The sequence below is a fragment of the Saimiri boliviensis genome (assembly GCF_048565385.1).
Source record: "Saimiri boliviensis isolate mSaiBol1 chromosome 19 unlocalized genomic scaffold, mSaiBol1.pri SUPER_19_unloc_2, whole genome shotgun sequence".
Classification (NCBI taxonomy): domain Eukaryota; kingdom Metazoa; phylum Chordata; class Mammalia; order Primates; family Cebidae; genus Saimiri; species Saimiri boliviensis.
The window spans coordinates 1,288,387-1,313,976 of record NW_027412503.1 but is presented as its reverse complement, the minus strand read 5'-3'; the positions used below and the strand labels follow the sequence as shown (position 1 = coordinate 1,313,976).

At 48.6% G+C, this 25,590-nt stretch overlaps 2 pseudogenes; one reads left to right on the top strand and one right to left on the bottom strand.

The window, feature by feature from the left end:
- Nucleotides 1–1,568: 1,568 nt before the first annotated feature.
- Nucleotides 1,569–3,200, top strand: LOC141583266 (Krueppel-like factor 4 pseudogene; annotated as a pseudogene).
- A 3,867-nt stretch (nt 3,201–7,067) lies between these two features.
- Nucleotides 7,068–21,008, bottom strand: LOC141583275 (telomeric repeat-binding factor 1-like; annotated as a pseudogene).
- Nucleotides 21,009–25,590: the final 4,582 nt, after the last annotated feature.

The following is a 25,590-nucleotide window of genomic DNA, read 5'->3' as shown; positions in this document are numbered from 1 at the left end:
CCTCCCCTCCCCAGCCCTCCCCTCCCCTCCCCTCCCCTCCCCAGCCCTCCCCTGCCCTCCCCTGCCCTCCCCTCCCCTTCCCAGCCCTCCCGACCCCTGCCCTCCCCTGCCCTTCCCCGCCCTCCTCTCCCCTGCCCTTCCCCGCCCCAGCCCCTCCCCCGCTACCGCCCCCACCGCGCTCCTCCCCTCCCCGCCCCGCCCCTCCCCTGCCCTTCCCCTCCCCCGCCACCGCCCCCACCCCGCCCCTCCCATCCCCGCCCCGCCCCCACTCCGCCCCGCCCCGCCCCCCTCCCCTCTCCTCCGGCACCGCCGCTGTCTCAGCCACCGCCCACCGCCCCCCTGCGGCCGCTTGGTCCTCCGCTCCGGCCCCGCCTCCGAGAGCCCCAGGCGCAGGCGCAGCGGGGCCTTAAAGGGGCCGGCCACCTCCACGGCACAGCCGGGTTAGGCCAGAGTGGGCGGCAGCTGGAGCCGAGTCCCAGGAACAGCTGCGCTCCCAGAACGGGAGAGATCCACTCAAAGGTTGTGGGTTCCAATAGAGCAGAAGATGAAGAACAGAGGAATTAAAAGTGAGAATCCCTCCTCAGAGGGTGCCTGGGCCGTGTTCCTTGGCAGTTCGGGGGTATTTGCAGTATTGATCTGAAATGCTGCAGCTCCACGGGACGGGACGTGCTTTAGGATGCGGTCCTTGTCTTCTGCATTAGACGCGCCCTCGGGGGCAGCCTCGGTTTCCGGCCCCCGTCCATTGGCCACCTGCCCTGTCATTGCTTTGAGGGAAGAGGAAACAATTTTCAACATTGAAACTTGCCAGGGTGTCTAAGAACCTGTCTGTAGATGAGCTGCCTAAAGATCACCGGGGAAGACTTTTTTAAGGCAGATTTTCTGTTGCAAGAATTTATAATTCTCTAAATCTACCTTAAGGCCCGGAAAGAATCAAGAAAGCCTAAGGAATCTGCACATATTAAGAGTTTTTCCAAGTTTCCCAGAGAGAAGGAGCGGGCGCGTGGGGAGCAGAGGCCGTGGCAGGCAGCGGAGGCACCAGGAGCCGCCGAGTGACCTCGCCGCCCCTCCGGTCCGCTCCCCACCCACAGGCCCATGACCCGCGCCTGTGGCCTCTGCGCACCCAGACTCCGTGCATCCAGACTCCAGCTCCGCAGACTCCGTGCCCTGCAGCACCCACCAGTTCTTCTCCGTGGCAGTCTCACCGAGTGGCACCTCCTGCCCACTGCCCTGGCCACAGCCCCTGCGCCCACGGCAGCAACCCAGGTGACCATGATAGTGGTGGAGGACGCTGGTGAGTGGAAGAGAGGGCAGCCCGGCCACCGGGCCTACTTTCTTGCCTTGCTGATTGTCTATTTTTATAAGATTGTCTACTTTTCTAAGAACTTTGTAAACAAAGAAAGTTTTTAAAAAGGATGACTCTAATTTATATTTAATCTAAAGAAGAAGGACGTCAGGCAACTTGGGGGTTTGGGTTTTGGCTTCGTTTCTAAGTCTTCTCTTCGTTGACTTTGGGGCTCAGGTGCCCCCGATGCTTCGAGCTCCCGAGGACCTTCTGGGCCCTCACATTCATGAGGCAGCCACCTGGGGGGTCTGACAGGGCTGTCAGCGAGGCGCTGCTCCCACCTTTCTCCACGTTGGCGTCTGGCCGGGCGGGAAGGGAGAGGACACTGTGTTAAGCAGGTGCTCCAAATAACCCAATTAGCCGCTGGCAGGAGGAGCTCTCCCACATGAAGGACTTCCCCCAATGCTTCCTGGCCACGCCAGGACCTAGTGGTGGCGACCGTGGCCACAGACCTGCCGGAGCCACTGCAGCTTGCGGCGGTAGCAACCTGGCCCCCCTGCCCCGGAGAGAGACCGAGGAGCTAAACGACCTCCTGTACCTGGACCTTATCCTCTCCAATTCGCTGTCCATCAGCAGTCGGTGGCCGCCACTGTGCCCTTGTCCGCGTCCGCGTCTTCCTCGTCGTTCCCGTCGAGCAGCGGCCCTGCCAGCGCACCCTCCACCTGCAGCTTCAGCTGTCCGATGCCGGCGGGGCGACCCAGGCGTGGGGACCCCACGGGCGGAGGCCTCCTCTATGGCAGAAAGTCCGCTCCCCCTCCGACGGCTTCCTTCAACCTGGAGGACATGCACAACATGAGCCCCTCTGGCGGCTCTGCGGCGGACCTGCTGCAGCCGCAGTTGGAGCCGGGGTCCACTCCACCGCTGCAGCTGCAGCTGCCAGCTGTTGGGGTGACTGGCAAGTTCGTGCTGAAGGCGTCACTGAGCGCCCCCGGGCAGCGAGTACACAGCCAGTTGTCATCAGCGGCAGCGAAGACGGCCCTGACAGCAGCCACCTGGTGGTGGTGGTGGCGGCCCCCACAACGGCGGCCCGCAGCGCCCGTACCCCCAGATCAAGCAGGAGGAGCCTCCTCGTGCACCCACTCAGGCGCTGGACCCCTCCCAGCCATGGCCACGGCGGGCTGCACATGACGTCCCCCTGGGGCGGCAGCCCCCGACCCCTGGGACCTGAGGAACTGCTGAGCAGCAGGGACTGTCACCCTGCCCTGCCACTTCCCCGGCTTCCATCCCCACCCAGGGCCCGATTACCCATCCTTCCTGCCTGACCAGACTCAGCCGCAAGTCCGCCGCTCCATGACCAAGAGCTCAAGCCGCCGGGTTCCTGCCTGCCGAGGAGCCCAGGCCAAACAGGGGAAGACGATCGTGTCCCAGAAAAGCACGGCCACCCACACAAAGAGTTCCCATCCCAAGGCACACCTGCGAGCCCACACAGGTGAGAAACCTTACCACGGTGACTGCCAGGGCTGTGGATGGAAATTCGTCTGCTCAGATGAACTGACCAGGCACTACGGTAAACACACTGGGCAACGCCCGTTCCGGTGCCAGAAACGCCACCGAGCATTTTCCAGGTCAGACCACCTCGCCTTGCACATGAAGAGGCATTTTAAATCCCAGACAGTGGATATGACCCACACTGCCAAGGGAGAATTCAGGTTTTTGTTTGTTTCTTTACCTTTTCACCTGGTCTTCCCGATGAGGGGCGGAGCCCAGCCAGAAAGCACTACATTCATGGTCAGGTTCCCAGCTGAGTCAACTTGTGAGTGGATAATCAGGAAAAACGAGGAATCCAAAAGACAAAAATCAAAGAATCGATGGCGTCTGTGACTGGATCTTCTAGCATTCCAATTCTAAATCCAACTTGAATATTCCTGAACTTACAAAATGCAAGGGGGTGATTACCCCCTTTCTCTAAGCAAAGTGTAAAAAGGAATCAAGCCCCTTCTTCTGGGCCAAGAGAATTTTGAGCGTTAGCTGTCTCTTGGTCACTGGCAACAAAGAACTCCTGATTCTATCTCAGAGTGTGGCACTTTCCTTACAACTCGCTTGGTTACAACATTAGCAGTGTGAAAACAGGCTAACGCCTGCACACGTAGGTCTAAGTTAAGTGAAAATTGACGGAAGAAGCAATGTCACGTGAACAGTAAGCCTAAGGGGGTTGAAAGCATTATATTGCTACCGGTTATATTACTACCAGTAAAGAAGAGATTTTCAAATGAAATGTATTACCAGAGATTAAAAAAAGAGAGAGAGAGACATTTCACAATAACAAAAGCATCAATCCAACAAAAAGACATGCAATCAGAAATTCGCCCAATAGCTTAACTTCAGAGTTCACAAAGAAATGGATAAAATTACAGAGAGAAATGGAGAATTCTATGAGCATGATTAGATATGTTAAAACTTTAGCAATAAATTTAAAAACTATAGAAAATTCCAACGAAGAACTAGAAAAACAAAAACATTAACCACACAGACTTTATGTATATAAATACATATGAACATCAGTGAAAAAATATATATTGTCTCCAGTGTGAATTATACATTTACCAAGAGAAACTATATCTCAGGCCATCAAACAATACATTTGAAAATATTGAAATCATACAAGACGTATTTTCAGACCATATGAAAACGCATTAGAACTTGGTAGCAATAAGGTGATCCTGTGGACTGAATGTTTTGGTCATTCCCTAAGTTCATATATTGAAACCTAATCCCTAAAGTGATGGTGTTTGGAGGTGGAGCCTTTAAGAGGTGATTAAGTCATGAGGGCAGATCCCTTATTAATTAGGTTACTGTTCTTATAAAAGGGACTTCATTCAGGTCCTTTGCCCCTTCCACCATGTAAGAACACTGAGAAAAGACACCATTTGTGAATCTGGAAACACCTGAATCACACACTCATTCCGCTATTGTCTTGACCTTCGACTTCCCAGGCTCTGGAATTGTGAGAAATCGATTTCTTTTGTTTATAATCCACACAGACTATGGTATTCTGTTACAACAGCCGAAATGGACTAAGATACATGATTGTAAAAATACCAAGTATTTAGAAATTAAACATCAAAACTCTAAATGACAATTTTGTCAAAGTAGAAATCACAAGAGAAATTAGGAAATCCTCTAAACTGAAGGATATTAAAGTAAAATAAATCAGAATCTATGGGGTGCAGCTGAAATAATAGAGAAAAAATGACATTTTTAAGTACCTCTATTAGAAAAGAAGAAGATGTCAAATTAGTAACTTAGCTTCTGCCATAAGAAATGAAAAGGAACAGGCAGAGGAAGGAAATAATAATGAAACTGAAGTCAATTACTTAGAAAGATAAATAAAATTAACAAATCCTAAACTTGCTTGTACGGGAAAATAATCAGTAAATTTTATAAAACCCTAACTAGATTGATCAAGACAAAAAGATACAAATTAACAATAACAGGAATAAAAGAACATCAGACCACTGTGACCTTCAGGTCAAGAAAAGGAATATTAATAATTTTATGCCAATAAGCTTGACATCCAAATGAACAATTTCCTTGAGAGAGAAAATTCATGAAAACTGATCTAAGAAGAAATAGAAAATGTGACCAGCCATATATAAATTGTAGAAATTGAATTTGTAATTGAAATCCTTCCCATAGAGAATACAGAAGGTCCAGAAGGCTTTGCTGATGAATTATATGAAACACACAGTTGAAAATAGCATCAATTTTACACACACCTTTTTAGAAATTAAAGGATGCAACTCTTTTCAACTGGATTTATGAGGCCAACATTACTCAGATTAAAAAAATAAAATGCAGACAACAAAATTAGAAGAAAAAAGAACCAAGAACAATGATTTCTCTCGAACAAAGACGAAAAATTCAGTGCAAGAAGTTAATAAATTCAAATACAAATTTTAAAAAAATATGTCACTCCAGATTGGTTTATGGGGAAGTGTTTGATTCAAATAAACTGCAAATTAAATAACACAACTCAATTAATACAATAAAAAACAGGCCGGGTGCAGAGGCTCACTCCTGTAATCCCAGTATATTGGGAGGCCAAGGTGGGTGGGTCACTTGAGGTCAGGAGTTCCAGACCAGCCTGGCCAACATGGCGAAATCCTCTCTAAAAATACAAAATTAGTCGGGCATGGTGGTGGAAGCCTGCAATTCCATGTACTCAGGAGGTTGAGGCAGGAGATCTTTTGAACCCAGGAGGCAGAGGTTGCAGTGAGCCAACATCACGTCATTGCATTTTACCTGGGCAACCAGAGCAAAGCTCTGTCTCAAAATAAAAATTAGCAAAGTAATACCATGTTCAGGCATCAATTTTTTAATAGTGTGTATAATTTCTACACTAAAGTCTACAAGCACTACCGACAGAAAGTAAAGAAGATCAAAATTAACAGAGAAATTGCGTATTCAAGAAGTGGAATATCCAGTGTTATTACTTCTCCAAGACTGAGCTACTAAATTAAGTGCATTTTCAATTAAGACACCAGTGAGCTTTAAAGGAAATGTTAAAAGAAATTGGCAAGCTGAAGCTACCATTTCTATGAAAATATAAATAAGTTTGAATAGCTGAAATAACTTTAAAAAGAAGGAATTTGGAGGATGCATATTGAGTAATTTCAGGATTTACTATAAACCTCTAGTAATAAAAAGCAGTGCGACATTGTTATAAAATAGGCTTAAATCAATGGAATAGAATAAAAAGCCCATGAATAGACCCACACAGACGCGGCCGATCCCAACCGTGACGTGGGGTAGGGGCGCCCTCTTGTGTTCAGACGCCTTTCCTGCTGCCGGGAGCCCAGGGAGACCCAGGGGAGGTCTTGGCTGAGCAGGTGAGGATGGAGCTAAGGGCCACCGTTCTCAGCCCTGTGGCCACAGCGGGGCGTCGCTGCGCAGCTGTCAGATTCTTCTTTTAAAAAATTATCCATGTTTCTGATTATATATAGTATATAATAAGATAACAAATTCAGGAACCATGGGAAAGTCACGTATAAAACCTTAATATGAAGTAAAATACAGATTACAACACACTACCATTTGATTTTTATGCAAATGCTTTATTATTCCAATATTTTTACTCACTTGCTAAATAAAGCACACAAGTCAATATGCTCAATAATTCTGTGAGTTTAAATCTTTAAAAAATGCAATGTTAGTGAAAAACCAAAACTGCTTAGTAAGGTATGTATGGCCTTGTTTATTACCTATCATAGACGTCAAGGTGCTCATAGTCAATAGCTATTTAAACTTTACACAATATTATTTTTGGCCCGATATTGATATGTTAAATGAATGTATCAGAGAATCTTATATTTATGGCATCAGGTTATATTATGTTTATGGCATCAGGCTATACAGATCTATTCAAAACCATTTTTGTCAAAGTTTAAACACTGGAACAAAAGTCAAATTGTTTCCAAGTGAGACGCAAAATGACTCTTGCTAATAGTACAGATTTTGTTTCATGGGTAATAATAAAATTTATTTTTATTTTAGATTCAGGGAGCACATGGCAGGCTTGTTAGCTGGGTACACTGCACTGCTGAGGTGTGGGGCACAGATGATCCATTGCCCAGGTAGTGAGCAGAGCACCCGGTAGGCAGTTTTCAGCTCTCACTCCCACCCTCCCTTCCCAGTGTCTATTGTTCACTTGTGTCCTTGGGTATTACTGTGTTCAAATTTTTTTTTTCTTTACATGAAACCATTGAAAGCAAAAGACTGTCATGCTTATAGGTTACTTTGTACATTTATCATTCTATTAATACATGTCTTAAGTAATTAAGTAGCATATTAAGGCCATAAACCAAGTCATTATCTCATACCAAAGGACTATTGTTATTCAATCATCTAGCAAATTCATTTTAATGGGTTACGTTACAGGGTTGAGGTCAGCCTACAGATACAAAATAGGTTAATTAAATTTTTTTATATCAGCTTTTAATTTTTTCATTGGAACAGGATTTGTGCGTGGGAATGCTAATGTAGCAGGCTTCGACAAATTTACAGTTTATCAAAATCAAGTTCTTAAAGAATACGATAGCATATACTTTAACTCTTATAGTACAAACCCTCATATTAATTGATGGTCACAGAAAAATACTGTAACAATGTAAAGTTTTAAAATACATCAATGATGCAAGTTTCAAACAAAACGTAGCAACCAAAATACTTAATTGTCCTTTCACCAAGCTTTTACAAACACAATCAGTCTTCACTGTCTGAGCAAATCCATTTTAGTTTCTTCATTGTGCCTTTTAACATGACATTTGTCAGGTTGTTGAATTTATACTGCAACAGTACTTTAGATGTTACCCTCTCGAAATTTCCTCACTCCAGAGCTCAAATTCTTGTCTTCTTCCCAAAGCCACATCTGTCTTTTTCGAGCTCAGTGCTTTTCAGGAGTCACCAGCTGACCCTTTGAAACAGGTATCGTACTTTCACTGGCTCTTCTGCTTTCTTTTTTCTTTCTTGCACTTTGAAGAGTTCCTACTCTTCTTTCTTTCTTATTAAGGTCTTGTTGTTGGGTTCCATGTTTCAACTTAGATAAGCAAAGATTCTTGTGAGACCTTTTTCTTGTATCCAAATTAGCTTCGGTTTCCATTTCAGCATCATTACCATTGGGTTTCTCTTGAGAAGTTATTGTTCTTGCTCTTTTACTTTCTATGCTTTTGCGGCTGCCTTCATTAGAAAGGTGGATGATTTTTCACTTAGCACATAATTCACATAACTCTTCATTCACTCCATGGAATGAAATGTATCTTTCTGAGAGATTATCATAAGCAATTTCCTTTTTAAAGGCATATAAGAATTTGGAACACCAAATATTCTTTTTTTTTTTTTTTTTTTTTTTTTTTTGAGACGGAGTTTCGCTCTTGTTACCCAGGCTGGAGTGCAATGGCGCGATCTCGGCTCACCGCAGCCTCTGCCTCCCGGGCTCAGGCAATTCTCATGCCTCAGCCTCCTGAGTAGCTGGGATTACAGGCACGTGCCACCATGCCCAGCTCATTTTTTGTATTTTTAGTAGAGATGGGGTTTCACCATGTTGACCAGGATGGTCTCGATCTCTTGACCTCGTGATCCACCCGCCTCGGCCTCACAAAGTGCTAGGATTACAGGCGTGAGCCACCGCGCCCAGCCCACCAAATATTCTTTCAAAGGCTTCTGCTTCTTTAAAGTTGCCATTTTCCATTCGATTAAATTCTCTTATTTCTTCGTGAAGTTTGTCCTGTTCCTTTTCCACTGAACCCCAGATCATCAGGGCTGTTCCAAGGGTGTCATTCGTTCATCATTTTCAAACTGTGCATCCAGGTTTTTTCCTGCTGCAATTCGTATCAAAAACTGACCTATGTGCGCAGTTCTCAATGGATAAGCGGTTGGACTGGGTGGTCCGTGAAGAACAGCCTCGGTGCTGCCGTGGGCGAGAGTCCTCGGAGCGGCTGAGAAAACAGAGCATGCAGCCGGCAGCCACGGCCTTGGCCTCGGCCACAAAGCCGGGTCCTTCCCCTGGGCGCCCCCAGCCGCGCCTGGCACCGAGCGGCTCCTCTCCGTGTCGCCCCGTTTCTGCGCGGCAGCTCCCCCATCCGCACGGCCGCGGGCCGCGCTCGGATTCTGCGGAGCAGCGGAGGGAGGAGCGGGGGTGAGTCAGGCAGAGACACGGAGCCGGGCTGGGCATCGGCGGGGTGAAGCGGCCTCTGGCAGCCGGGGACCCCACCCGCGGGAGGAGCGGGAAGCTCTGGAGCCGCCCCTGAGGTTTCTGTCTCCTCATCCCCTCTCCGGCCCTCCGGGCCCACCCTCCAGAAACCCGGAAAGAAGAAACGTTTTCTTCTGCTCCTTCTTCCTTTTCAGCGCTCCTGCTTCCTGTGACAGCAGTGACACGTGCGCAACTTCTTCCCGGGAAGGGCGCCCGAGGCGTGATCACGCGCTCATTTCTGGCAGAGGAACTGGGGTGTGGGGAGGGCGGAGAACATGGTGAAAAGTCCCTCTCGTGGGCAAGGCCCTCTCCAGTGACCGCCCAGTTTACCCAGGTGTGGCTGTGTGGTGGGGCCAGACCGAGGCCCGCCCAGGCATCACGGTTTATCCAGCACCCCAGGTGTCCATACCTCAGAGCCTCTGCACAGCCACTCCCCTGCCTGGAAACTCATCTCCAGGGCTCCCTTCCCCGTCCCCCGCCCCACGTTCTCCTCATGCCCACCGGAGCCTGTCTCTGCACTGCCCACTTGGCATCTCCCATCCCCCTCACCCCACCCTGCTTTGTTTTTGTTCGCAACCCTTTTACTAACATTTAAGAATTCTTTACTTATTTGTTTTGAGAGACAGGGTTGTGCTGTTACCCAGGCCGGAATGCGGTGGTGCAATCTTGGCTCACCATAGCCTCAAACTCCTGGGCTCAAGTGATCCTCCCACCTCAGCCTCCCAAGCAGCTGGGACTACAGGTGTGTGCCATCACACTCGGCTAGTTTCATATTTACTTTTGGTACAAACGGAGTCTTGATATGTTTCCCAAACTGTTCTCAAACTTCTGGCCTCAAGTGGTCCTCCCGCTTCAGCCTCCCAAAGTGCTGGGATTACATACATTTGTGCCCAGCTATGAATGTATTTATTTTAATTGCTTATACTCTTTCTGTCCTCTAGCATACATGCTTTATGAGGACAAGGACAGTGATTTTGATTGTTCACAGCTGCCTCGAATAGTGACTGTTACTTTAAATATACTTGTTGAGTGAATAAATGAGTGAATGAATGCACACATAGACTCATACACCATTGCACACAGACAAAAAGATGTTGTCACACATATTGACACACATTCTTACTCAGACACTCTCGACACAATGACACATCCACACACAACTGACATTCTCATGCACATGCTCTTGAATGCTTTTAAAGGCCTGATATATTTTTTTCTTCTCTCTCTCACCCTTTTTTTTTTTTTGAAACATGGTCTTGCTGTGTCACTGAGGCTAAATTGCAGTGGTATGATCACAGTTCACTGTAACCTTGAACTCCCAGGCTGAAGCCATCCCCCCACTCAGCTTCCCAAGTAGCCAGAACCACAGGCACCTGCCACCAGGCTCATTAATTTTTTAGTGTATTGTAGAGATGGGGTCTCGCCATGTTGCCCAGGCTGCTTTCAAATACCTGGCCTAAAGTGGTCCTCCCAGCTCAGCCTCTAAAAGCTCTGGGATTGGATATGAGTCACCTCAGCTAGTCTTGAAGTTTAATTTTCATTCAACATGACGTAGTGAACATTTCTCATGTGATTATGTAGTATTAGCTTTAATTTTTTTCTCCAAGTTATTTAAAAAATTTCAGAGTCCAAAAGTTGGAAAGAATACAATTGTCACCATAGATCTAATTATTTCCTTTGTGTATGTAATAAATTATATTTCCACAATTTTTGCTGAAACATTAGGCAATCACTTGCCAACAACATGACCTTCATTTCTAAATACTTTGGTGGTCATCTCTTAAAAAATAACCTGTTTCCGACAACAATATTATTATTACACTGAAGAGAGTTACTACAATTCCCTAATATCACAGAATTTCAAAGTGATGTGAAATTGCCTTAACCGTTTCCCGCATGTCTTTCTTGTGGAGGTGAGCAGCGCTTGGGAGCTCCAGCCCTCTCTGAGTTTCTGTTCTCCCTGCAACTTCTCTCTCCAGCCCCTTGAGACCAACATTCAGGGAAACTGAAAAGTAGGAAAATTTTCTTCTACTCTCCATTGCTCAGTTGTATTTTATTTTTTAGGGTCCCATTTACTTAGTTTTCTTTTATTTGGGAAAAACACCTCCACGTCCACATAATATTCCAAGGTGCGGAGCTATATATTGGCATTATGAAATCTGAGCACAGCTCCCCTGGGCCTTGGTCCCCTCAGCAGGGCAGAAGAGGGCTCCTGTGCTGGGATCCACGGGGGACCCAGAAGTGGCACCCCCTGAAGAAGGCATCAGGGTAGCCCTGAGACCTAGAATGAGCTCACTTCCTTTCCTTGGGGTCAAGAATCAATCCTCTAAGAAGCCCGCTGTGTCAGGAACTGCAAACTGTCATCAGGTGGTCAAGAAAGGTCCACACAGCACGGAGACCCAACCACTCCACCATCCTCACTTCCATGGACAGAGCCCAGGTGAGAGCCACCCCTTCTCCTCCTCCGCTGTCTCCCACAGCCTCAGCACCATCGTCTTCCTCAAGCCCACCACGACTGAGCTTATCACGCCCTCTCCCTGTTTGTGTCAGTCACGCTGGGTCCCCCACATACTCTGCACTTGAATCCACGAGGCTCTGCACACTCCTCTTCTGTCCACATCATCCTCCCTCCCCAACTCCACAAATCTTCCCACTGCACCCCCTGGAATTCTCAGTCCATGATCAGCAAAACCTCCACATTCTCTCTCAGGATGTCCCTGCACCTCGCAGCTCCAGCAGAAGCCTGGGTTTCCTGGAGGACACAGAACCTTGTGTCCTCCTTGAAAATTTGAAGTTTAAAACTATGGACTGCTTCACGAACTTGCATGTCACCCTTGTGTAGGGACCATGTCCTTGTGTGTTCCTTGAAAATTCTGGACATTAGGCATTGTCAGATGGATGGATTGCAAAACCTTTCTCTCACTTTGTAGCTTGTCTGTTCACTCCGATAATAGTTTCTTTTGCTGTGCAGGAGCACTTTTATTTAATTAGATCTCATTTGCTAATTTTGGCTTTTGTTGCAATTGCTTTTGACATTTCCTTCATGAAATTGTTGACTTTTCCTATGTCCTGAATGCTATTGCCTAGATTTTCTTCTAGAGTTTTTATAGTTTTGTGTTTTACAATTATGTCTTTAATCCATCGTAGTTAATTTTTGTCTAAGGTGTAAGGAAGGGGTCCAGTTTCAATTTTTTGCATATGGCTAGCCAGTTCTCCCAGCACCATTTATTAAATAAGAAACCTTTTCCCGGTTGCTTGTTTTGGTAAGTTGGTCAAAGATCACATAGTTGTAGATGTGTGGTCTTATTTCTGAGTTCTCTGTTCTGCTCCATTTGTCCATGTGTCTGTTTTTGTGCCAGCACCCTGCTGTTTTGGTTACTGGCCTTGTAGTACAATGTGAAGTCAAGTAGCATGATGCCTCCAGCTTTGTTCTCTTTGCTTAGGATCATCTTGGCTATACAAGCTCTCTTTTTAGTTCCGTATGAATTTTAAAGTAGTTTCTTCCAATCCTGTGAGAGATGTCAGTTTCATGAAAACAGCATTGAATCTATAAATTACTTTGGGCAGTGTGGCCATTTTCACGATATTGATTCTTCCTATCCATGAGCATGGAGTGTTTTTCCATCTGTTCGTGTCCTCTCCCATTTCCTCGAGCAGCGATTTGTCATTCTCCTTGAAGAGGTCCTTCAATTCCCTCGTTTTGTCTGTTCATTAGATGCCACCACTGGCAAGCAAGGCCTCAGTTTTCCCATCTGATAAATGGAAATTATAACAACACTGACATCAAAGGTTTATTGTGAGGAAGAAATATATGTAGGTATGTAAGGTGCTTGTTCCTTCTAGCTTCTGAGCATGTGAAAGCTTTGGAGTTAGGATGCTCCTTTATTATTCTACTGTGTTGGTGCAAACATAATTGCAGTTTTTGCAATTACTTTTAATGTGAAAAACTGTAATAACTTTTGCATCAAACCGATAGACATCATGAACCGAGTCCAGTACAGTGTCTGGCTCCAAGCAGACAGGCAGTGATTACTGGTGGATGGAATAAAAGGATGAAATCACAAACTCACATAAGTAACAAGGCACAAGAATCACTTGAACCAGGGAGGTGGAACTTGCAGTGAGCTGAGATTGCACCACTGCACTCCAGCTTGGGCAACAGAGGGAGACTCCATCTCTAAAAGAAATAAACAAACAAACAAAAAATTTGCTTCCCTAAACAAGCGGTGCTTGACTTTCCAAAGGTACACTGAAAAGATAAAGAAAAAACAGAAAAAAGCAAAACTCCTTTAAATTAATACTGAATATTTGTATTTCCAGATCCTCAAAACAACTTAAAAAATTGCAATGACCCACCAGAATAAATTAAAATTAAAACCGACTATTTATATAACATTGAGGTTTCTACTGGCTGATGGATGACAAATTTAGAAGAAATCATAGACATTGTGAGTGTGTTGTCCAGAGGACATCAATGAATAATAAAACTGCAACAATGCTAAGTTGCCTTGAGTATTTCCATAGGCATGAGGCAGGTCTCTCATGCTCACAATGTGACTGGTCCATGTGAGCAGCTCCAGAATGACACCCGTGGTGCCATTAAAATGCATCCGTAGACTTCTCTACCAGCGCCCATCTAGAAAGTGAAAAATTCACCTGTGCCACATGTGAAGAAAAGCTTAAAATGGAAATCTGATGAATTGGCTTGAAAATATACATCTTATCCTTCAGTTCTCAAACTATATTCCCTTCAGAAATAGTACCTTCTTTCCTTCCTCCAGAGAAATCTGAAAGAGCATCAATCATGTGCTTATGATTCTTAGTCTTCTTATTATTACAATGAGAAGAGCTTAAATATTTGTCTCCTCCAAACCTCATGTTGAAATGTGATCCTAGCGATGGAAGTGGGGCCCAGTGGGAGGTGTTTGGGCCATGGGGGCGGGTCCCTCATGAGTGGCTTGGTGCCTGCTTTGTGGTAATGAGTGAGTTCCAGGAGAACAGATTGCTCTAAAGAGCTTGGCACTTCCCGGGCTGGGCTCGGTGGCTCAGGCCTGTAATCCCAGCATTTTGGGAGGCCAAGGCAGGTGGATCATGAGGTCAAGAGATAGAGACCATCCTGGTCAACATGGTGAAACCCCATCTCTACGAAAAATACAAAAAATTAGCTGGGCATGGTGGTGCGTGCCTGTAATCCCAGCTACTCAGGAGGCTGAGGCAGGAGAATTGTCTGAACCCAGCGGGTGGAGGTTGCAGTGAGCCGAGATGGCACCATTGCACTCCAGCCTGGATAAAAAGAGCAAAACTCCGTCTCAAAAAATAAGAAATTAAAAAAAGAGCTTGGCACCTCCCTCCCCTCTCTCTTTTCTCTTAACTCCCTCTGTGAAGCCAACTTCACTTCCCCTTACACCAGGAGTGAAAGCTCCCTGAGGACCTCACCAGAAGCAGATGCTGATGCCATGCCTCTTGTACAGCTCGAAGGATAGCAGTGGGTGATAATAAAAATTGTGCTCCTCCACCTCAATACCCTGCAAAACTGTGAGCCAAATAAACCTCTTTTATTTATAAATTACCCTGCCCCAGGTAATCATTTATAGCAACACAATAGTACAATACCCAATGTGTATATGGCCGAGTATTTTGGAAAATGCACCCGTGTTGCATCATTGAACATGTACAATTTTTAAGAGAAAAGATATATACAACAATGAGTCTACACATAAGCTCAAACATAAACACATATATATACACTAAGTACTCACACAGGTGGATGTGCACACACACAGTACTCATACACACACAGTACTCACATGCACACACTGTTCATACATGTGCATGCACACATACAGTACTCACACACACCACAGTACTCAGACACAAACAGTACTCAAGCATGCATGCACACACACACACGGTACTCATACACACACAGTACTCACATGCACACACTGTTCATACATGTGCATGCACACACACAGTACTCACACACACCACAGTACTCACACACACACAGTACTCATACACACCACAGTACTCACACATACGTATTCTCTTTAAGCTGAGGATTTCTCTCTGGGCAGATTCCTTTTTCTTTTGAAACAAACTCAATTCCTTTGCAGTATATGTAGGGCAATACTTAGTTTCTATTTTACCATTTTTCAGTTCTGGTAAACTGCTTTTGGTTTTAATTTTTTAAGGGAGTTGTCCATTTCAACTACAATGTTGAATTTATTTGTATAAACTTGCCTAAAATATTTTTTTATTTACCTTTCAATGTCTGAAGAATATAGTAATGTCTCTTTTTTCATTACTGGTGTTGGTAGTTTATATTTTCTTCTTTTTCCTTGAGCAGTTTAGCCAAGGTTTATCAGGATTTTAATCTCATCAAAGAACTACTTAATGCAAATTCTATATTTGTTCATCTTTTATTTTGTTGATTTTCAATCCCATTATTTTTACGTCCCTCCTGCTGCTTACCCTAGTTTAATTTTCTTTTCATGTTCTAGATATTAAAGGTGAACATTTGGATTATTGTTTTTAAACATGTCTTGTTTTTCTAATGTAAGAGTTTGGAGCTGCACATTTCCTTGATAATCACTGTTTTTATTGCACCTTACACATTTTGGAATGTTGTGTTTTCACTTTTTTGCATTTCAAGTATACTCTAAAATTTTAATCTTTTTGTTTGGTCCTTAGGTTATGTGGGTTGTTTAATTTCCAGATATATGGGTGATTTTCCTAATACTGTTTTGCTGCTATTGATTTGTAATTAAATTCTGTTGTGGGCAGAGAACACGCGTCATGATTTTATTCATTTTAAATGTGCTGAGAATGGTTTTATAACCCAGCATATATTTTACTTGATGAATATTCTATAGGCATGTTTATATATATATATATATATATATATATATATATATATATATATTCTGCAGGGCTGGATTTTGTTTTCTTCTTTCCAACACACACACACACACACACACACACACACACACACACACACACACAAACACACAAATTAAAAACGTAGCCAGGTGTGGGAATGCCTACCTACTTGGGAGGCTGAGATGGGAGGATTGCTTGAGCACAGGAATTCGAGACTCACTCAAATTGACTGCACCACTGCACTCCAGCCCGGCTGACAAAGACACTTGCTCAAACAATAAAACAAATAAATAAAGCAGGAGGATAATAGTGAGACGTAGAGAGAAGGCGTGTTAGGCAGAGACCTCCATATGCAAAGTCCAAGAGACATCAAAGAGCCAGTGTGCAAGATTCCTAGAACAGTAGGAGATGTCAGAGAGAGATGGTGCAGGACCCCACCTGGTGCACAATCTGGGCATTAATCTCCAACCAGGAAAATAAATGACATTTTCTTCTTCTGGCTTGTGTCAGATGAAAGAAAGCATTTTCCGGGGTACGGTGGCTCAAGCCTGTAATCCCAGCACTTTGGGAGGCCGAGGATAGCGGATCACTGGGTCAAGAGATCGAGACCATCCTTGTCAACATGGTGAAACCTCATCTCTACTAAAAAGACAAAACATTAGCTGGGCATGGTGGTGCGTGCCTGTAATCCCAGCTACTCAGGAGGCTGAGGCAGGAGAATTGCCTGAAGCCAGGAGGCGGAGGTTGCAGTGAGTCGAGATCGCGCCATTGCACTCCAGCCTGGGTAACAAGAGCGAAACTCCATAAAAAAAAAAAAAAGAAAGAAAGCAAGCATTTTCTTCGTTTCCTTTTCTTTTCCCTTTCCATTTTTTGTTTTTGGGACTGAGATTTGCTCCATTGCCCAGTCTAAAGTGCAATGGTGAGATCTCAGCTCACTGCAACCTCCACCTCCTGGGTTCAAGCAATTCTCTTGCCTTAGCCTCCCTAGTAGCTGGGACTACAGGCGTGCCCCACCTCGACCGGCTAATTTTGTTTGTTTGTTTTTACTAGACATGGGGTTTCACCACGTTGGTCAGGCTGGTCTTGAACTCCTGACCTGAAGTGATCCACCTGCCTCCGCTTCCCAAAGTGCTGAAATTACAGGCATGAGTCACCGCTCCCGACCAGCATTTGCTTATAGTAAAGAAAGTGAAACCATGGACTGGTTATTGAAGGAGAAAAGAAAGGTGGAGAGCGAATCTTGGTAGGAAAAAGAAGCAAAAGGAAACAAAAACTTTCAGCTGTCTGGCTTGTACTGGCGTTTACGATATTTGCTGGTGTCTTGCTTAGATCAGTGATGTGGCTGGGAGGAATCTGTGTCACTCTTTTTTTTTTTTTTTTTTTTTTTGAGACAAAGTCTCACTCTGTCACCCAGGCTGGAGTGCAGTGGCATGATCTCAGCTCACTGCAACCTCTGCCTCTCAGGTTCAAGCAATTCTTCTGCCTCAGCCTCCCGAGGAGCTAGGATTACAGGTGCATGCCACATCCAGCTAATTTTTGTATTTTTAGTAGAGATGAGGTTTCACCATGTTGGCCAGGCCGGTCTCAAACTCCTGACCTCAGGTGATCTGCAGGCCTCAGCCTCCCAAAGTGCTGGGATTACAGGTGTGAGCCGCTGTGCCCGGCCACCTGTGTCACTTTTTACCAGAAACTTTCAGAGTCAGCAAGTGGTCGCGTGTCTCTTTTCTTTTTGCCATGGGACTCTTGATGTTTCCAATGCAGATGAATCCGTTAGGCTGCTGTGAATATGTTGTGTGGAACAGAAACCAAACTTTGTTGTAAGCCATTGAGATTGGGGGTTGTGCCAGGGGCAGTGGCTTATGCCTATAATCCCAGCGCTTTGGGAGGCCAAGGCTGGAGGATCATTTGAGACCAAGAGTTCAAGACCAGCCTGGCTAACATGATGAAACTCTCCCTCTACTAAAAATACAAAAATTACCTGGGTGTGGTGAGGTGTGCCTGTAATCCCAGCTACTCAGGAGACTGAGGCAGGAAACTTACTTGAACCAGGATGTGGAGGTTGCAGTGAGCCAATGTCACGCCACTGCACTCCAGCCTGGGTGACAGAGCGAGACTCCATCTCTAAAAAACAAAAACCAAACAGAAAAAGGAGACAATGGAGGCTGCTTGTTATTGCATCATAACCTTGTTTATCCTGATTGATGCATTAGAGGAACAATTTCCTGAGGCACAGTTTACTGACCACGAATTTCCTTCAAACCCCAGAGAGCAGGCTTTTCAGGAGGAGGCTCAGTGTGAAATCTCCTTCCAAGGTAGACCCTGGTTCAAGTTCCAGCTACAAACCCTCACCACCTGTGAGACCTTGGGCAGTTCACATCCCCTCCCTGTGGCTCAGTGTGCTCAGTTGTAAAATAGGTTAAATCCCGAAAGATCTCATCTAAAATCTCAAAAATTGCAATCCCCCAAAATTTGAATCCGTAATGTTGAAATCCTGAGAGATGAATTCTGGGGAAGGGTTGAGTGTATTTTCGGTCGTATGCCAGAGAGTTGCATCATGTTAGTTGAATCAGGACAGGTGAATGATTACCTTGTTATTTATTTATAAATTAAGCATGGGGTAAGGAGATAGAGAAGGGTGGATTGTTGACAACAGATGGGCTTGGGGACTTAATTTTAGTTGTCAGTGAGGCAAGGTGCCTCACACCTGAAATCCTAAAATCCCAGAACTTTGGGAAGCCAAGGCAGGCAGATTGCTTGAGTCCAAAAGTTCACAACCAGCCTGGTCAACTTGGTGAAACCCCGCCTCTACAAAAATTAGCTGGGTGTGGTGGTGCATACCTGTAATCCCAGCTACTCTGGAGGCTGAGACAGGAGGATCACTTGAGCATGGGTGGTTGAGGCTGCAGTGAGGTGTGTTCCAGCCACTGCAGTCCAGCCTGGGTAACAAAGCGAGACCCTTTCCAAAAATACCCCCCAAAATTGTAGGTGTCATGTTGACTGAATGAAAGGACACGTGGATACCTGGTAAAAGGTGATTTGGGATGTGTCTTGGAGGGTATTTCCTGAGGAGACGACTGTGTGAGTTTGAGTGGACTAGGGAGACCTGCCCCAAGTTGGCAGGCATCATCTATCAGCCAGGGACCCAGACAGATCAAATCCAGAGGCAGACCAGTCTCTCCTAGAGCTGGGGCACATGTTCCCCCCACTGCCTTGAACATCACAAATGTGACTCCTCAAAAGTGCATTATCACAATGCTAGCTTTGTTTGTTTTTTGAGAGGGAGTCTCACTCTGTCACCCAGGCTGGAGTACAGTGGCAAGATCTAGGCTCACTGCAACCTCCGCCTCCTGGGTTGAAGCGACTCCTGCCTCAGCCTCCTGTGTAGCTGGGATTACAGGCACCTGCCACCATGTGTAGCTCATTTCTGTATGTTTAGTAGAGATGGGGTTTCTCCACGTTGGTCAGGCTTGTCTCAAACCACTGAACTTAAGTAATCTGCCCCCCTCCTCCTGCCACTTCGGCCTCCTACAGTGCTGGGATTACAGGAATGGGCCACCACACCCAGCCTCCCAATGTTCATTTGTATGTAAGCATTGTGTGTGTACATAAGAAACATTGAAACTTCCTCAATAAATGAAGAGATGTCCTTTTTGTACATCTGCATTTGTGAAAGACAACATTTCTCTAGATCTTGGCTACATGGGTGACTGCATATGCAGTGGAGACCCATTGAGGTCTTTGTTTGTTTTGACAGAGGGTTTCACTCTGTCACTCAGGATGGAGTGCGGTGGTGTGAACATGGCTCACTGTAGCCTCGACCTCCTGGGCTTGAGTAATCCTCCTGCCTAGGACTCTGAAGTAGCTGGGACTTACAGGTGTGTACCAACTGTAATTTAAAAAACATTTTCTGTGGCTCATGCCTGTAATCCCAGCACCTTAGGAGACTGAGGTGGGCAGATCACCTGAAGTCAGAAGTTCAAGACCAGCCTGGTCAACATGGTGAAACCCTGTCTCTACTAAAAATCTAAGATTAGCTGGGTATGGTGGTGGGTGCCTGTAATCTCAGCTACTGAGGAGGCTGAGGCAGAATTGCTTGAACCTAGGAGATGAGGGTTGCATCGAGCCAACATGGTCCCACTGCACTCCAGCCTGGGCAACAAAGTGAGACTCCATATCAAAAAAGAAAACTATAGTAAGAAAAAAAAGGCTAGGTGTGATGGCCTGCCCCTGTAATCCCAGCTACTTGGGAGGCTGAGGCAGGAGAATCGCCTGAACCCAGGCGGTGGAGGTTGCAGTGAGCCGAGATCACACTGCTGCACTCCAGTCTGGGTGACAGAGTAAGACTCTGTCATAAAAGAAAAAAAAAAAAAAATGCACCTAGATAGAGCAGCAACAACAAACAAAACTCCCGAAACTGTAAGAACAATGGTTTCCAAGACGTTTCCTCATTAATTAGTTAATCAATAATTTTTTTGAGACCAAGTTTTCCTCTTGTTGCACAGGCTAGAGTGCAGTGGTGCAATCTCGGCCCACTGCAACCTCCACCTCCCGGGTTCAAGCAATTTTTTCGCTTTGGCCTCCCAATTAGCTGGGATTAGTGGCACACCCCACCACGCCAGACTATTTTTGTATTTTTAGTAGAGACAGGGATTCTCCATGTTGGCCAGGCTGCTCTCCAACTCCTGACCTCAGGTGATCTGTCCACCTTGGCCTCCCAAAGTGCTGGGATTACAGGTGTGAGCCACCGTGCCCGGCCGCAGCACGCACCTTCTTATGGACAGTTTCTTTGTGGATTCTTCCTAAGCTTCTGATTTCTAATCCTTCCTAACCCAGCTCACTGCCCCCAACCCTGCGCCCTCTATTCTGCCCCACTTTCTCCTTTCCTGATGCCCTCCATTTCCCACAATCAGTCCTGGCCTCAGATTCCCGCCCTTCGGGTTCCAGTGTTCCTTGGGTCCTCCCTCTCCCCTGGGGTGGGGGTGTGAGCTGGAATTAAAGCCAGCCTTTACGGGAGCCCTGGGCCTGATTCCGCATGGTGCTCCGCTGTGTCATTGCACCTTCTGGTTTCTGCTTTTTCTGCTGCTTCATCCTCTTCATGCTCTAACCCCGCCAGCGGATGCCGACCCCGCCCATGAAGTGTGCTCCTTCCCCGCTGCGGCTTCTCCATCTCCATCTCTCCATCTTCTGCTCCTGGCCTTTCCTGGCATGGGACCCGAGCTCTGAGCGCTTGCACTTTTCTACGGTGCCATCCCGCTCCTCCTCATTAGCTGCGGGCAGTGGGTGTGGGCTTGTTCTCCGGCTGCCGCGGGCCTTGGCCGCCTGGGTCAGTGTGGCGGGCCGACAGCACAGTTCCTGCACCAGTGTGGTGCGGGCAGGTGCAGCCCTGGAGGCTGGTGTGGGCGCCGCCTGGAGGCTGGTGTGGGCGCTGCCTGGAGGCTTGTGTGAGCGCCCCCTGGAGGCTGCTGTGGGCGCCGCCTGGAGGCTGGTGTGGGCGCCCCCTGGAGGCTGGTGTGGCGCTCCCTGTAGGCTGGTGTGGGCGCCCCCTGGAGGCTGGTGTGAGTGCCGCCTGGAGGCTGGTGTGGGTGCCGCCTGGAGGCTGGTGTGGGCGCCCCCTGGAGGTTGGTGCGGCGCCCCCTGGAGGCTGGTGTGGGCACCGCCTGGCGGTTGGTGCGGCGCCCCCTGGAGGCTGGCGTGGGCGCCGCTTGGCGGTTGGTGAGGCGACCCCTGGAGGCTGGTGTGGGCGCCCCCTGGAGGCTGGCGTGGGTGCCGCCTGGCGGTTGGTGTGGCGCCCCCTGGAGGCTGGCGTGGGCGCCGCCTGGCGGTTGGTGCGGCGCCCCCTGGAGGCTGGTGTGGGCGCCGCCTGGCGGTTGGTGTGGCGCCCCCTGGAGGCTGGCGTGGGCGCCGCCTGGAGGCTGGTGTGGGTGCCGCCTGGAGGCTGGTGTGGGCACCGCCTGGCGGTTGGTGCGGCGCCTCCTGGAGGCTGGTGTGGGCGCCGCCTGGCGGTTGGTGCGGCGCCCCCTGGAGGCTGGTGTGGGCGCCGCCTGGCGGTTGGTGCGGCGCCCCCTGGAGGCTGGTGTGGGCGCCCCCTGGAGGCTGGCGTGGGTGCCGCCTGGCGGTTGGTGTGGCGCCTCCTGGAGGCTGGTGTGGGCGCCGCCTGGCGGTTGGTGCGGCGCCCCCTGGAGGCTGGTGTGGGCACCGCCTGGCGGTTGGTGCGGCGCCTCCTGGAGGCTGGTGTGGGCGCCGCCTGGCGGTTGGTGCGGCGCCCCCTGGAGGCTGGTGTGGGCGCCGCCTGGCGGTTGGTGCGGCGCCCCCTGGAGGCTGGTGTGGGCGCCCCCTGGAGGCTGGCGTGGGTGCCGCCTGGCGGTTGGTGTGGCGCCCCCTGGAGGCTGGCGTGGGTGCCGCCTGGCGGTTGGTGCTGCGCCCCCTGGAGGCTGGTGTGGGCGCCCCCTGGAGGCTGGCGTGGGTGCCGCCTGGCGGTTGGTGTGGCGCCCCCTGGAGGCTGGCGTGGGCGCCGCCTGGCGGTTGGTGCGGCGCCCCCTGGAGGCTGGCGTGGGCGCCGCCTGGCGGTTGGTGCGGCGCCCCCTGGAGGCTGGCGTGGGCGCCGCCTGGCGGTTGGTGCGGCGCCCCCTGGAGGCTGGCGTGGGCGCCGCCTGGCGGTTGGTGCGGCGCCCCCTGGAGGCTGGCGTGGGCGCCGCCTGGCGGTTGGTGCGGCGCCCCCTGGAGGCTGGCGTGGGCGCCGCCTGGCGGTTGGTGTGGCGCCCCCTGGAGGCTGGCGTGGGCGCCCCCTGGAGGCTGGCGTGGGCGCCGCCTGGCGGTTGGTGCGGCGCCCCCTGGAGGCTGGCGTGGGCGCCGCCTGGCGGTTGGTGCGGCGCCCCCTGGAGGCTGGCGTGGGCGCCGCCTGGCGGTTGGTGCGGCGCCCCCTGGAGGCTGGCGTGGGCGCCGCCTGGAGGCTGGCGTGGCAGTCGATGGTGCCCAGCGCGCTGCCCGGGGCTTCCTGGCTGCGTCGCCGCTGCTCCCTCCCGGGGCTGCGGGGCCCTGTTCCACTGGCTGCATCTTCTCGGGAGGCGCCTTTGCTCCTCCGGAAGTGAGCGGAGCAGCCGCGGCGGCCTCTGCTGCTCGGGTCGCCATGTTTCCCGCGGGGACCAGCCTGGCGCTCCCCTGGGACCCCCACCTCGCTCCGGCCGCCGCGGCCTCTCCCTTCCCACGGCGGGAGGAGGCGATGGAGCGACTTCCAGGCACGGGGCAGCCGGCGCTCCCCCTGCGGTCGGCAGGGTGGAGGAGGAAGACGCCGGGAAGCAGGAGGCCCTCGCCGGCAGGAGGGTCGCCCCGGGGCCGCGCCCGTGTGTCCTGCCCGCAAGCAGCCGCCGGGCCCCTCCCTGCCATGCTGCTCCCCGGACAGCGCTCCGGCTCTCGGGCCCGCGGGGAGGGACGCTCTGCTCCTCCTGTGAGTCTGCAAACTCGGGGCCGGGCCTTTCCCGCACAGTCTTAGACAGGAGGCTTCGGCCACAGGTGGGCGACGGAACCACTTACGGATCATCGCCTGAGGATAATGAGAACATATGAGCAGAAAACGAGAATATTCATGAATAGGTTCCACACTGAGGAGGGATCAAGTAGGGAGAAAAAGCAAACGCTTCCACCCACCTCTGTTCACAAGAGCTTGCTTTGCTAAATCAGTGTAAATTACAGACAACATGAAAAAAATTCCTTAAATCTAGAAAACAAAACAAGTAAAGGGTGGGCACGGTGGCTCACACCTGTGATCCCAGCACTGCGGGAGTCCCCGGCGTGGGGAGGGACGGAGGGAGGGAGGGGTGGGGATTGCCTGAAATCAGGAGCTTTCAACCAGCCTGGCTGACGAGGTGAAACCCCATCTCTACTAAAAATACCAAAATTAGCTCGGCGTGGTGGTGAGTGCCTGCAGTCCCAGCTGCTTGGAAGGCTGAGGCAGGAGAATCACTTTAACTCAGGAGGTGGAGGTTGCAGTGAGCCAAGATTGCGCCACTGCACTCCAGCCTGTGTGACAAAGTGAGACTCCATCTCAAAAAATAAAAAAATAAAAGTAATAAATCAACATTGTTTTAACTACGTGTTATAAAGACATTATCTTATTATTATTATTTTTTTTTTGAGACGGAGTTTCGCTCTTGTTACCCAGGCTGGAGTGCAATGGCGCGATCTCGGCTCACCGCAACCTCCGCCTTCTGGGTTCAGGCAATTCTCCTGCCTCAGCCTCCTGAGTAGCTGGGATTACAGGCACACGCCACCATGCCCGGCTTTTTTTTTTTTTTTTTTTTTTTTTTTTAGTAGAGACAGGGTTTCACCGTGTTGACCAGGATGGTCTCGATCTCTTCACCTCGTATCCACCCGCCTTGGCCTCCCAAAGTGCTGGGATTACAGGCGTGAGCCTCCGGGCACGGCTGACATTATCTTAATTTTATGGATTTTTTTGTTTTGCTTCATCTTGCTTAGCAGTTTTTTGAACAGTTAAGTTTCCTTATTAGAGTTCTAGAAATTTTTTTGTTTATTTACTTTTATTTTTATTTTTGAGATAGTGTCTCACTTTGTCACCCAGACCAGAGTGCAGTGGCACAGTTTTGGCTCACTGCAAACTCTGACTCCCAGGTTCAAGCAATTGTCATGCCTCGGCCTCCCTAGTAGCTGGGATTACAGGCATGCACCACCATGCCTGGTTAATTTTTGTATTTTTAGTAGAGATGGGGTTTCACCGTGTTGGCCAGGCTTGTCTCGAACCCCTGACCATAGTGATCTACCCGCCTTGGCCTCCCAAAGTGCTGGGATTACAGGCATGAGCCACTGGACCTGGGCCTTTGATTTTTTTTTTTAAATTTATTTTTAATGTATTAAGAGGGTGCATGTGTGAGTTTCTGACATGCTTATATCACATAGTGGTGATGTCTGGGTAGTTCATTGTTATGAGTTATCAGAAACCTGTGTTCAAGAGGACTTGGTAGGCTGGGTGCAGTGGCTGGGTGCTGTAATCCCAGCACTTTGGAAGGCCGAGGCAGGTGGATCACGAGGTCAAGAGATCAAGACCATCCTGGTCAACATGGTGAAACTGGTCTCTACTAAAAACACAAAAAATTAGCTGGGCATGGTGGCACATGCCTGTAATCCCAGCTACTCAGGAGGCTGAGGCAGGAGAATTGCCTAAACCCAGGAGGCAGAGGTTGCGGTGAGCTGAGATCGTACCATTGCACTCCAGCCTGGGTAACGAGTGAAACTCCATCTCAAAAAAAAAAAAAAAAAAAAAAAGAACTAGGTAGAGTTTTTTCTATGAAAAGCAGATTTGGGAGCTAGGCATGCTGGCTCACAGCTGTAATCCCAGTGCTTTGGAAGGCTGAGGTGGATGGCGGATCATGAGGTCATGAGTTGGAGACCAGCTTGGACAACATGGTGAAACCCTGTCTCAACTGCCACCAATTAGCTGGGCGTGGTGGGGGATGCCTTTAGTCCCAGCTACTTAGGAGGCTGAAACAGGAAAATCACTTGAACCCAGTGAGCAGAGATGGCCACACTGCACTCCAGCATAATTGACAGAGCGAGATTCCATCTTAAAAAAAAAAAAAGAAAGAAAATTTGAATTTGGAATTTTGCTGATTACAGATATTTTTAGAGACGAATTCAAAACAGTAAATGTGGATGATGGAATCAATAG